Below are 12,651 nucleotides of genomic sequence, written 5' to 3' on the forward strand. Positions count from 1 at the left end.
CAACAGAAAAGGTTGTGATTATACTTTTTGATCTGACCACAAAATATTCCACCTTAAAACAAATGAAAACAACAAGCTATATACATCACTGATAATTTCTTGTCATCCATTTATTAATATACCGACACTTCAAGAACACCTGATCAAAGGTCTGTTCAGAAATTATCCAACCTTAGGCTCAAAAAAATAAATGGCTAACCTGTTGAGCTAGGACACTTATTCACCTTAAAGTAGTCATTCTTTCCATTGCCTGAAACACTTTTCTGAGTCAGTTTTCAGCATCTCCTGCGGGTGCTTCATCACATTCATCATGATCTCTTCCCTCATCTCAAATTGGGAACCCTTCAGCAAAGGTTTAAGCTTGGGGAATAACCAAAAGTTGCACGGAGTCATGTCTGGTGAGTAGGGAGCCTGCTGGACCTGCAGGATGTTGTGCTTGGTCAAAAATACCTGAATCAGTTGTGAAGAATAAGCAGGAGTGTTGTCATGACACAGCTTCTAACTTGCCGCTTTCCAAAGGTCCGGTCTCCTTTACCGAACTGCGCCAGGGAGATGACAGATAATGACAAGGTAGTAATGTTTGTTGACAGTCTGACCTTCTGGTGCATATTCATGATGCACAACATCACGGTAAAAAAAAAAAAAAAAAAAAAAAAAAAAAAAATTTAACATGCTAGCACATTACATCTTGTTGCAGAGCTGTCGTGCTTTTCTTGGCCGAGGCAACCCTGCATGCTTTCAGTGGGACGACAGTGCTTTAGTTTCTCAATTGTACCCATACACCCAAGTCTCATCTCCAGTGATAACAGTCTTCAGAAAGTCTAGATCGCAATTTGCACACTCCAACACATCTTGAGCAATATTCATCCGAGAGAAGAGATCACGACAAATGTGACGAAGCAACTGCAGTAAATACCGAAAAATGACTTTAAAAAATATTTCAGGCAGTGGAAAGAATACTGGGCTACATGAGTCAAGTCAGAAGAGGCCTGCTTTGATGGGGGATTAATGTCCTCAACAGGTTAGCTATTTTTTTTTTTTAGAGCCTAAGGTTGGATACTTTCTGAACAGACCCCTTACATATCCACTGACAGATGCCTGATCCCACATGTAAACCTGAGTGAAAGAGCCAGAAATGATTCCAAACGTCTGTATTACAACTGCAGTATGCCTCCTCATCACTCTAAGCCTTCCCTTCTTACAGTCCTTCACTCCATCTTTCATAACTGTACTGTATCTATCTACCTGTTGCCTGACACCAAATCCTGCAGGCCCTGCAAATAGGATTCTAGATTTCTTCTTACAGAACAACAACTCCCAACACATTCCACCTCCCTCATGTACTTCACTATCATGTTCTACCTATTTTTTTGCCTACCTCTTCTTTCTCATAAATCCTGTTAGTTAATCTCTCACCGCATTTGCTCCATATGGCAAAATCATGGCTAAGTATGAGGGGAGGTTAACATTTTTTGAGCCTCATTGTGACAAAGTACACAAAAGTTCTATTATATACTTTATTTTCGTACGTAATCCCCATGTACACTGATACATTTTTTCCCATTTCACATGGTAGCCTGCAATGCCTTGCTATTCAAAATCAGGAGTCTGACCCACAAACTACCACTTCACAGCCACTTAGAGCTCATCATCATATAATATCCATCCATGAAGGTGCCTTATTAAATAAGCAAACAGGTGGTAGTCAGTGGGACCTAGGTCAGGCAAATATGGTCAGAGAGGCAACATTTCATACCCACACTCAAGTACAGCTGCCATGGCAATTTGGCTGGTGTAGACCGATGCACTGTCTTGATGGAGGAGGATGCCACAATCGATTTTACTCCTGTACTGTACTTCTCCTTGGCAGAGCAGCACACATGCCATAGAATGTCAGCATAATACTGATCATTCACTGCAGTACCACATGATTGGTAGTCATTATGAATGCTGCCTTGACTATCCCAGATGACAGTGGCCCTTCATACCTTGAATTTCTTTGGTCTTCAGAGATCCAAGGTGTTTCTACTCCATGGATTCCTGTGTGCCTTCTGGATCATGGTAATATAACTAGGTCTCATTACATATTACCAGTCTGAAGTGGATATCATCTGGGTTTTGATTAAAAGTGGCCAAGAGAGACTGGCTGATTGTCAGCCTGGTCTACTTCTACTTCATTTCGTACTTGAGCATTGGTGGACTCCATTTTGCACAAACTTTGGACAAGTTCAAATGATGAAGAAGGATATTTTCAGTGGATTAATATGATATGCCAGTTCTCTGTTCTATCTCAGCAATAGATATCTGCCCATTCCCAAGACCATTAGGTGCACTTTGTCCACACTTTTCTCAGAAGTTGAAGTTGCAGGCCTGCCTGAACGGGTGCCATCTTCAAAATTCTCTCTACCCTGCTTAAATTCTCTGACCCATCTTTTGATAGTGGCAAGGGATGGGGCAAGGCCTCCATTAACTGCACACATGCATTCATGGATTCTACGTCATGTCTTACTCTCAAGAGCCAAAAACTTAAATCACAGTTTTGTACTCAGTTCTCTCCATTTCTGCAGAATGTCTTGGGGCACCTAGTGGCAGAGCTCACTAATACCACACTGCAATGTAAGAAATGGACAACACCATGCATACTACATCTGAGAACGGTGGTGCATGTTACCACACACAAACAGTTATGCTATCATTTAAGGAACTATTAGATTAAAAAGAACAGGCAAGTTTTACCACATGGCAGTAAGAGGAAAGTGCCAAACTTTTTTTCTTTTGTCAAACAAATGAGCAATTCTAACCCTATGGAAATATGAAACAAGTGATGTGTTCCATTTCAATCCCAAATGTTCAAGTTTTACCCTTAAGGAAGTAAGAAGTGTATGATATGTTTTTTATTGCACAAATAAACATGCTAGACACATGTCCCCAGGGTCAATCATGTTCTCCACACCTCTCTCTTAACCATGACCTACACAAATTACACTGACTCACTGCAAATCTTTATGACACATTCCAAAACATTTAAAATAGACCCTGTCATCCTTGTACACAATGTTTGACACTGACAGCAGAGAAACTCAAATTTTCCCACTATTTGAAAGAGGTGGGTAGGATTCAGCATTGCACATTACATATACTCTCATTCATATATATATATATATATATATATATATATATAAAATCAAGAATACTCCTCTAGTATCCCTGCTTGCCATATGAGGCAACTAAAAGGGTTGGTGGTGGGTTAGTCCCCCACCCCGTAAAAAGAACTAACTAAACAAGTGAATAAAGCACCTCAGACCAGGACAGACCATATGTTGACGACTAAGGAATGGACAGACATTCTGAGGGTGGGGACATGGAATGTGATAGAAGTGAATGATGAAGTGAAAGACAGAGAGATTGTGCAGGTGCTTGAGGATGCAAGAGTGGATATATGTGGATTGACTGAAACTAAATGGAAAGGTGAAAGGGTGAGAGAGTGGGAATACGGTTTAGGTATATGTGCGGGAGTTAATGAGAATGAGAGGGCAAGAGAGGGAGTATGTCTGATGATAAGCAAGAAGTGGAAGGAGAATATAAGAGAGTATGGAACAGTGGATGCAAGGATTGTATGGGTGAGGATGAAAGTAGGTATACAATAATAGGCGATTGTGTGTGCGTGTGCCGACAGAGGACCGAGTGGCAAGAGTGAAAGATGAGATTTGGGCGAGTGTAGAAGCATGTATGGACAAGTTTGAGAGGAGTGAGAGAGTGTTTTTGATTGGAGACATGAATGGCAAAGTCAGGAATGTACGAGTGGATGAAGTGGTTGGTCAGTGGGGTGTGCCAGCTGAAGTAGATGTGAATGGTAGTGCTTTGTTGGACATCTGTGCTGGTAAGAGGTTAGCAATAACTAAAACCTACTTTCGGCATAAGTTGATCCACAGGTATACATGGAGAGTTATGAGGAGGATGGATGGTGAACTTCTTGAACAAAAGACAATGATAGACTATGTGTGTGTGGATGAGCGAATGAGAAGACAAGTGGTGGATGCAAGAGTGTGGAGAGGGTGGGGGAATGGAATCTCGGACCATCACTTAGTGATGGCCAAGGTAAGGCTGCAAAGAAAATGGCTGAAGAGACGAAGAGGAAGACAGGAGGAAACAGCTTCTGTGAGAACAGTGGAAAAATTGCAAGACAGTGAGAACATGGCAGAGTATAAGAGCATAGTGGAAGAAAGACTGGGAAGGTATGAGTTAGAGCAGCTGGAAGGGGTGGAAGACGTATGTATGATATTCACGGAAGAGATAGGCGCAGCATGCGAGGTGGTTTGTGGAGTGAGAGGAGATGCAGGGGTGTGCAAGGGACAGCATGGTGGAATGATGAGGTGAAACAAGCTGTGGAACAAAAGAAGAAGGCATATAGTGAATGGTTAGCGAGTAGAGGCAGGGGAGAAGATGAGAGAGAGAGAAGACAGAGGTATATGTGAGCAGGAGAAGGGAGATGAAGAGATTGGTGAAGGAGAGTAAGAAGAACGTGGATGAAGAGTTTGGGAGGAATCTGAGTGTGAAATGGAGGGAGTGTAAGCAATTGTTTTGGAAGGAGATAAATAAAGTAAGGCAGTGTGAAAGGGGTAATAGTAGGGGAGTGAAAGATAGGAATAATAGATTGTTGGTGGAGAAGAGAGAGAAATTGAGGAGATGGAAGGAGCACTTTGAGGATTTGTTGAATGTAGAGAATGAAAGCAGTGTGAGTATAAGTGGTTGGGGAATGGCTGGGGGAAGGAGAGATGAGAGGAGGGAGGAAGAGATTAGTAGGGAGAAAACAATGGAAGCAATGAAGAAGATCAAGAGGAGAAAGGCCCAAGGAATTGATGAAGAGTGTGGTGAAATGCTGAAGTATGGGGGTGAGATTGTAGTGTTGTGGATATGTAAGTTATGTAGATTAGCTTGGGAAGAAGGAAGGGTTCCAGAGGACTGGAAATCAGGTATAATTGTTCCTTTATACAAAGGAAAAGGGGAGAGAGAAGTATGTGGTAACCACAGGGGTATTTGCCTTCTTAGTGTAACTGGAAAAATATATGGTAGAAAACTCATTGATAGGGTTAAGCCTATAAGAGAGGAGCTAGTTGGAGAAGAACAAGGGGGATTTAGGAAATGAAAAGGGTGTGTAGATCAGATATTTGTTCTAAGATGTTTAGTGGAGAAATATTTAGAGAAGGGAATGAAAGAGTATGCTGCCTTCATGGACTTGGAGAAAGCTTATGACAGAATAAATAGACATGGTATGTGGAAGGTACTGAGAATATATGGAGTGGAGGGGAAACTGCTGTGTGCTGTGAAGAGTATGTATGAAGGAGCTAGGGCTACGGTGAGAGTGGATGGTGAGCTGAGTGAGTTCTTTGATTTCAATGTGTGACTGAAACAGGGTTGTGTGATGTCTCCATGGCTGTTTAATATATACATGGATGGGTTGTAAAGAAGGTGCAAAGTAGGGCAGTGGATGTGGGGGTGGCTCTAATGAAGGAGGGTGAGATCTGGAAGATTCCAGTGTTGTTGTTTGCTGATGATACAGTATTGTTGAGTGAAGATGAATGGGAGTTGCAAGGTTTGGTGAATGAATTTGGGACAGTGTTTAAGAAAAGGAATCTGGAAGTTAATGCAAACAAGAGTAAAGTTATGGTGTTTGAGAGAAATTAAGTCACAAAATGCACGGTGAGGTTGGATGGCAAGGATATGGAGAACGTGAGTGCATTCAAGTACTTGGGTAGTGTGATGAGTAAGGATGGAATTTTGGGGGACGAAGTGCGTGAAAGGGTACAGCAGGAAAGAAAGGTTGTTGGATCACTGAAAGCAGTGATGAGAAATAGAGAGGTAAGTATGGAAGTTAAGAAGTCACTGCATGATAGTACTGTGATCCCTACCCTGACGTATGGAAATGAGGAATGGACCTTGCAAGAGGGGAACAAGTCAAGAGTGAGAGCAGTGGAAATGAGTTACTTGAGAGGAGCACGTGGAGTGACATGGAGGGACAGGTTGACGAATGAAGAAGTGAAGGAATGTTGTGGGGTGGATGTGGATGTGGTTGAGAAGATTAGGAGAAATACACTGAGGTGGTTTGGACATGTGGAGAGAATGGAGAATGAAAGACTGACTAAAAGGGTGTATGTAGGTGAGGTGGAGGGAGGGAGAGGGAGGGGAAGACCGAGGATGAGGTGGAGGGATGGAGTTGAGAGGTATATGAGGGAGGGGGGGAGTGAGTTGGGGGAAGGGTAGTCAAATGGTGGGTGACAGAGCGACTTGGAGGCGTTTTGTCTGGCCACCCTTTGTGGGATTAGGGCGTCGGGCTATATATATAAATATATATACAGTATATACAGTATATATATATATATATATATATATATATATATATATATATATATATATATATACATATATACATACATACATATATATATATATATATATATATATATATATACATACATATATACATACATATATATATATTTATATATACATATATATATATATATATATATATATACATACAGATATATATATATATATATATATATATATGAGAGAGAGAGAGAGAGTGTTATACTGTATATGACTTACTAATGTTGCTGGCAGGCAATTTTACTCAACTTGGGAAAGGCTTTTCACAATGAAATGGTTAGACATAATTCCAATAAACCCTTCAGTATAAAGAGATTTTTATTTTTATTGTTGTTAGCATCATTATGATGACACATTCTTCTTTATTCTTGGTACCACCAAACAATTTTATTCAGTTTATAGAAAGATCTCTCAGACTGAAAGCTCAGTCATACACACAAGCTGGGTGGTAATACGGGAGAAAAAATACTGGATCAAAGTGTGGCTGTGCTGTAAATACCCACCAATACCATCACTGGCAGCAAAAAATGCCATACTCCTGCAGCCATAAACTGTAACCCTGGCGACATAAACAGGTCTTGCTGATATTACATAAAAACTGGACGCCGAGGCCTGGCGGAGGGGGCAAGACAAGGCACAATGTATAAAAAGTTGCTGTCAGATACATAACTGCTTGAAAGTTACCAAAGTCACTCCTGACACAATATTCTTACAAGCGAGCTTGGCTGTCTCCATAAAGAAAAACACATACAGTATTACAGCATTACTGTACCAGCAAGAAATTTTTCAAATGCATTTTTATACAACCAAAACTAAAGGTCTTATGTATATAGAAAAAATCCCAACCAAACAAACTCAGCTGAACAATTCTGGAGGCAAATTCAACTCTCACACACACACACACACACACACACACACACACACACACACACACACACACTCTCTCTCTCTCTTCATAGCTAATAATACACTCATAACTTAGTATTGTCAGTTCATCTGCAGAAGTCCAATCCCACAGTTCATCCAGGGTGGCCAAGACACCAACTACTCCATGCCTCTATCCCCAATCATCTCTCCAAGCTTCCTTCCCTAATACACAAAATATCTTGAAGCTTCTCTCTATGACCACTTTTCACCACTCCAGGCCTCCCTCCTTCATGTACATCATATCTTCAAGGATCTTTCTATCACCATTTACCATTTCCCCCTCCCACCACTCCAAGCCCTCTTACTTTACATACTTCTTCACAGACTTCTATCACCATTCGTCACTACTCCCTTCACTCAAATTTTCCTTCCTCAGTTACACAATACCTCAAATCCTTTAATCACCACCACAAGCATCCCTCCCTTATGTACTCCTCCATCTCATCTCCCCATCTCATTTCCAATTTTCCACTTATTCTTCCTGAATTCTCTCTTCCTTCTCAAAGAAAAACTACTGTAATATATAGCCTATAATTAAAATAAATCCCTGCATTTACTTATGTGTGAGATTTTCAAACGTGTCAATTTATATAATAATTATTAAACTTAAGGCAGACTGAGATAATGGTCCATATTCCCATTGGCTTAGGGGATCTCCATTACCTCTTATAGCACTTACTTGAAGACAAATATTTTCCCCCAAAGTTAATATGCAAACTCAATTAATCATACAGCACAACATGAAATAAAAAAAATATAAAAGTGTAATATGCAAAATCATCGCAAGTGAAAAGTGCTAAGGAGCTTCTTAAACCCAATGACAAATGGTGGAAACTTCTGACACATCAAGATATAGTACCATACTCAAGCCAATACTGCGACACAGCAACCATAGAAACTCATAAGTAGATAACAGAAATTTTCCCAATTATTATTACTGTAACATATATTATCTATCTATATATGTCTGTATGTATGAATGTACTGTATAACTGTATATATAGTAACCCCTCAATATATTGAACCCTGTTTTAATGAATTTAGGTTTTAATGACCACCTTGAGCTGGCCAAATGTTATGTTCATTTAACGAATTTAGTTTGTTAAAAGAATGGATGTGCAGGAAACAACAACCTGTGTGGCATCCCTGTGCATGCACACACTCACACACACACACACCTGCACTCCACCACATCCTGCAGAAAGCCACATCAGTCTCTGGGTGACCAGCATCATAAGAGAAGCCATAAATAGAGCATTCATTGAGAAAAAGAGCCATGTAGACCTAGCTGTATATTATTAACCCCTTAACCGTGATGTTCCTTCTGAAAAGACCTATTGACAGACTGCAATATTCCATTTAACCCCTAGGCGCCGGTCCACGTCATATGATGTGTTGGTAGAGGCCTACGGTCCACGTCATATGACGTTTTAATTTTTTGCGAGCATGTTTGAACTTAGTAGCGCGCCATATGGACTCAGTGTATTGTCCCGGCATGGCTGGTGCGTGGGGTAATGCTGGCTGGCCAGGGGAGGGGGTGGGGATGTGGGTGGGGGGGTGGGAGGGCAGCCCAATAGTGAGAAGGGCTGTGGTGGAGAGTGGTGTGAGGCCGGCGTAGGGAGAGTGTGACCTTGGAACCAGCTGATACTGGTTCAGGGTTGGGGTAGGGGTCGGGAGGGGTGAGGTGGTGGGGAGGGGTACTAGGGGGCCATGAGGGGTGTGGGATAGAGTGTACGGAGAGTATCATACTATCAAGAGTTACTAAAAAGTGAAATAATGTGTAAATAGTGTGTCAATAATAGTGAATAAATAAACAGACATAATTTTGTTAGAAAATAAGTATCATGGAAAACATAAAATAAGCCAATCTTTATTAGTTACTTTCTTGTTTTTTTTTGCTATTTTAGTTGTAATATTATGTTCATACAGCACTGTGAATTAGTGAGAGAAACAAATACACACTCAACACTTATTCTGGCATAAGGTAATCATTCCTTTTCCCTCCACTAATACCGCCAACACACCACCACGACCTTGAACATGCTCAGCCCAGCTGCCACACACCGGCTCCCTCACACCATACCACCACCTCTAAATCGCCAACAGAGAATAAGTACGCGCTTTTTATGGGTTTTTTGTCTTCGTGATTGATTTGTAATGAAAAAAAATATATATATTTTGGGGAAAATCGATTATCCTGAAAATAACCCGGTTCTGGGATGTGGACAGGTAAACCAATGCCCGTCGCCTAGGGGTTAAAATCCACCGTTCTGTTTCAAAAGATGTCCCGTGTATTCTGCCCCAAGAACTTTGTGTACAGGGGTATTCATCTGCTCTTACTTGGGGTTGCTAGTTCATCATTTTAGCTTCCTACAACAGCAACAAAAGCAGGAAAAAGAATGCGGATTTTGAGCCCTATCTGCTCAAACACTAGCAGGCATGATCAAGTATGATGGAAAACGACAACATGGTGCCCAGGGTCAGGCTGGCTTATGTCTGGGAGACTACTATCATGACTTGCTCAAACCCGTCAACTTCTAGAAAAGCGACTCATAAAATGTAAATAAGTGAAACAAACTATAGTAATTGTAAGCGTAAGTGAATAAACTATTTGGGAAATGAAAGTGTTTGGTGTAAGCTATGTAAACATATTTTGTTGAGTGTAGCATTTTTTACTATAGCTGGCTAGTTTTTCACTGTTCAATACAACACTATTTTATTACATAATGTCTGTAAAATAATTATATTGAAGTGCTAAGTGACATATACACCATAGTGCAAGCCTAACTGATGTGTATAACAGTGCGAGGTGGTGAAGTGAAGGGTGGTGGACAACAGAGGGGGTGGCTGGGATCAATGGACAGCTACAGCGACACACAAAAACACCAAAAATGATGCAGGTTCCACTTATTTCTACAGCAACATAGGAACATCTAGACATTCATTTAAGTGCTCAAAGGTAAGTAGAAAGCTTTAGCTTTCCTGTGCATGTACTTTTTTTTTTATCTTGTGTGTTGTGAAAATTATTTAACTTTTGCTATTCTTCTTAACAGGTGAACGCATGGTCAACGCCTTTCAAACACCGTTAATCTCACTGTGTTCACATTACAAAACAGACAAAGAACTTTCAAACAATACAATCTGTGCTCTCTTTCACTAACTGTACAGTTTACATGAGTTAACCCCTTCAATCTGATGACATTAATATGCAAGTTTACTTTTGCTACTTCCAGACAATTTATTTCAACTTAAATACAACCTTGTATTGAAAGAGTTAATTATACAGGTAATCTAAAAAAACAAATACTCTCCCAAACATAACACAGTATAACAGACTGGTGGCAGCTAGACAATATGTCATTAGATTCAAAGGGTTTAAGAGTTAAGTAGTATTTTTTCACACTGCATTCCTGACTTACAGTGAGGTAATACTGTTCACCACACCACAAGAACTGTGAAGGCTCCAAACTTACTAAGCCCTTCAGGCTGAAGATACCATTGTTATTTTATTGTTACTGCTACCTGCTCAGTTTATAAAGCTTAAGAATGCACCCTAGTAGAAGAGGAAATAACAAAGGCTACAGTTTAACCTCTCCTACATGAAAATATCTCCTAAGCTGAATAAAATCTCTTGAGACAGCAACAACAATATACATAATTCTTCATGGTACAGAAGGGATTATCCTACTGCATAATCTCATAAACAGAATCTGGGTCTGGCTATACTCCAGCATCTTATAGGCCAGCCAAACCTTAAAAAAAAAAAAAAAAAAGTGTTACAGACTACTTACACTAATGGAAGACTTTCATCCATATAAATATAAACATACTGTTGCTTCATTTCACATATAAATAATGACTGCTAGACCTAGGATAATATGGAAGCTGTAGGAATGGAACAAGTCTACCTTAAAATATCAGTATAATATCTCCTCTCTGGCAGATACCACAATTTACAAAAACAGTCTGCAACATATACAGTACTTGAAAACAAATAAAAAAGCAGTAAAAAAATATTGTTTACTAAAGTACAGTAATGTTATTCACAGACATCCAAGGAATGTGACACTTTTCGTGTATGCTGATAATTCATAAAATGATATATAGGAGTAAAGCAGTCAATAAATATCTATAATATACTATAGTATTTCAATACTGTACTTCTTTAACATTAATTTGTTTTATATAAAATTATGGTACATTAAGTGCACACACACACACACACACACACACACACATATATATATATATATATATATATATATATATATATATATCACACACACACACACACATTATATAAGTATATATATCAGAGAGAGAGAGAGAGAGAGAGAGAGAAATGCCCTACCAATGAGTATACATACACAAACAACTATCCTGTCACCAGATATCATTCATACACAAGTAGTGTATTATACACAGAAACATCTTAGCTCCAACAACTTAGTATTCATGAATTAACTATGACTCCATTCTTACCAAAAAATATTAATAAAAAATGCAACTCATTCACTCACAACCTAGAACATAGAATAATAGTATAGCCTCAAGTTAAAAGTAGAAATACGACTGCAGTACAGGGATTTCTGGAATGCTACATTCAACATCAAAATAAAACTACAAATTGCTATACATCAGCTGATCAGCTGTTTTGTCATAATTTTCATTCATGTGGAGTGAAGCCTTGCCATTCTGTAATTTCCCCATACATTTGGCTCTTGTTAACCCTTTCAACCTGAATACAGTAAATGCTCAAAGATCTGACCCATACAGAGGGAAAGTTGTCCAGATCTTTGAAAATCCAGATCTTTGTGAAGATTGGGGTTTTTCACCAATACAGTAAGACCTCACTATAACGGACTAATTGGGGCCCAAGCCAGTCCGAAAAATGCAAAATTCCGATAAAAGCCACATCCGGACTTCCCCCAGCTAATCCAGACTTTTTCTGATATATCAGACGTTAGTCCAGATCGTATGAACGTTTTTAAACTGTTTTGATTACCATTGCAGTACTGTACTGTGTTATAACTTCACTACATTAATCAAATGGAATAATATATATAATAATACTGTACTGTACACTGATAAACATGACTTTTATTTACCTTATTGTGGTGAGCATACCTGTACCTGAAGTGGTCAGGCAGTCCGGACTGCTTCTGGCTTTACTGGACTTTTTCCGATATATAGAAATTTAGTCCGGTAGCTCCTCGAGTCCGATAAAAACGAATTCCGGTCTATTGAAGTCCGTTATATCGAGGTTTTACTGTAGTGTTTTCGCTACCTTCATGTAAGTAACCTTACAACTGTCACAGTGTTATTGAATAAAAC

Source organism: Coenobita brevimanus, chromosome 57 (assembly GCF_032717465.1).
Source record: "Coenobita brevimanus isolate Jiangsu-jjx chromosome 57, ASM3271746v2, whole genome shotgun sequence".
In the NCBI taxonomy this organism is placed as follows: Eukaryota; Metazoa; Arthropoda; class Malacostraca; order Decapoda; family Coenobitidae; genus Coenobita; species Coenobita brevimanus.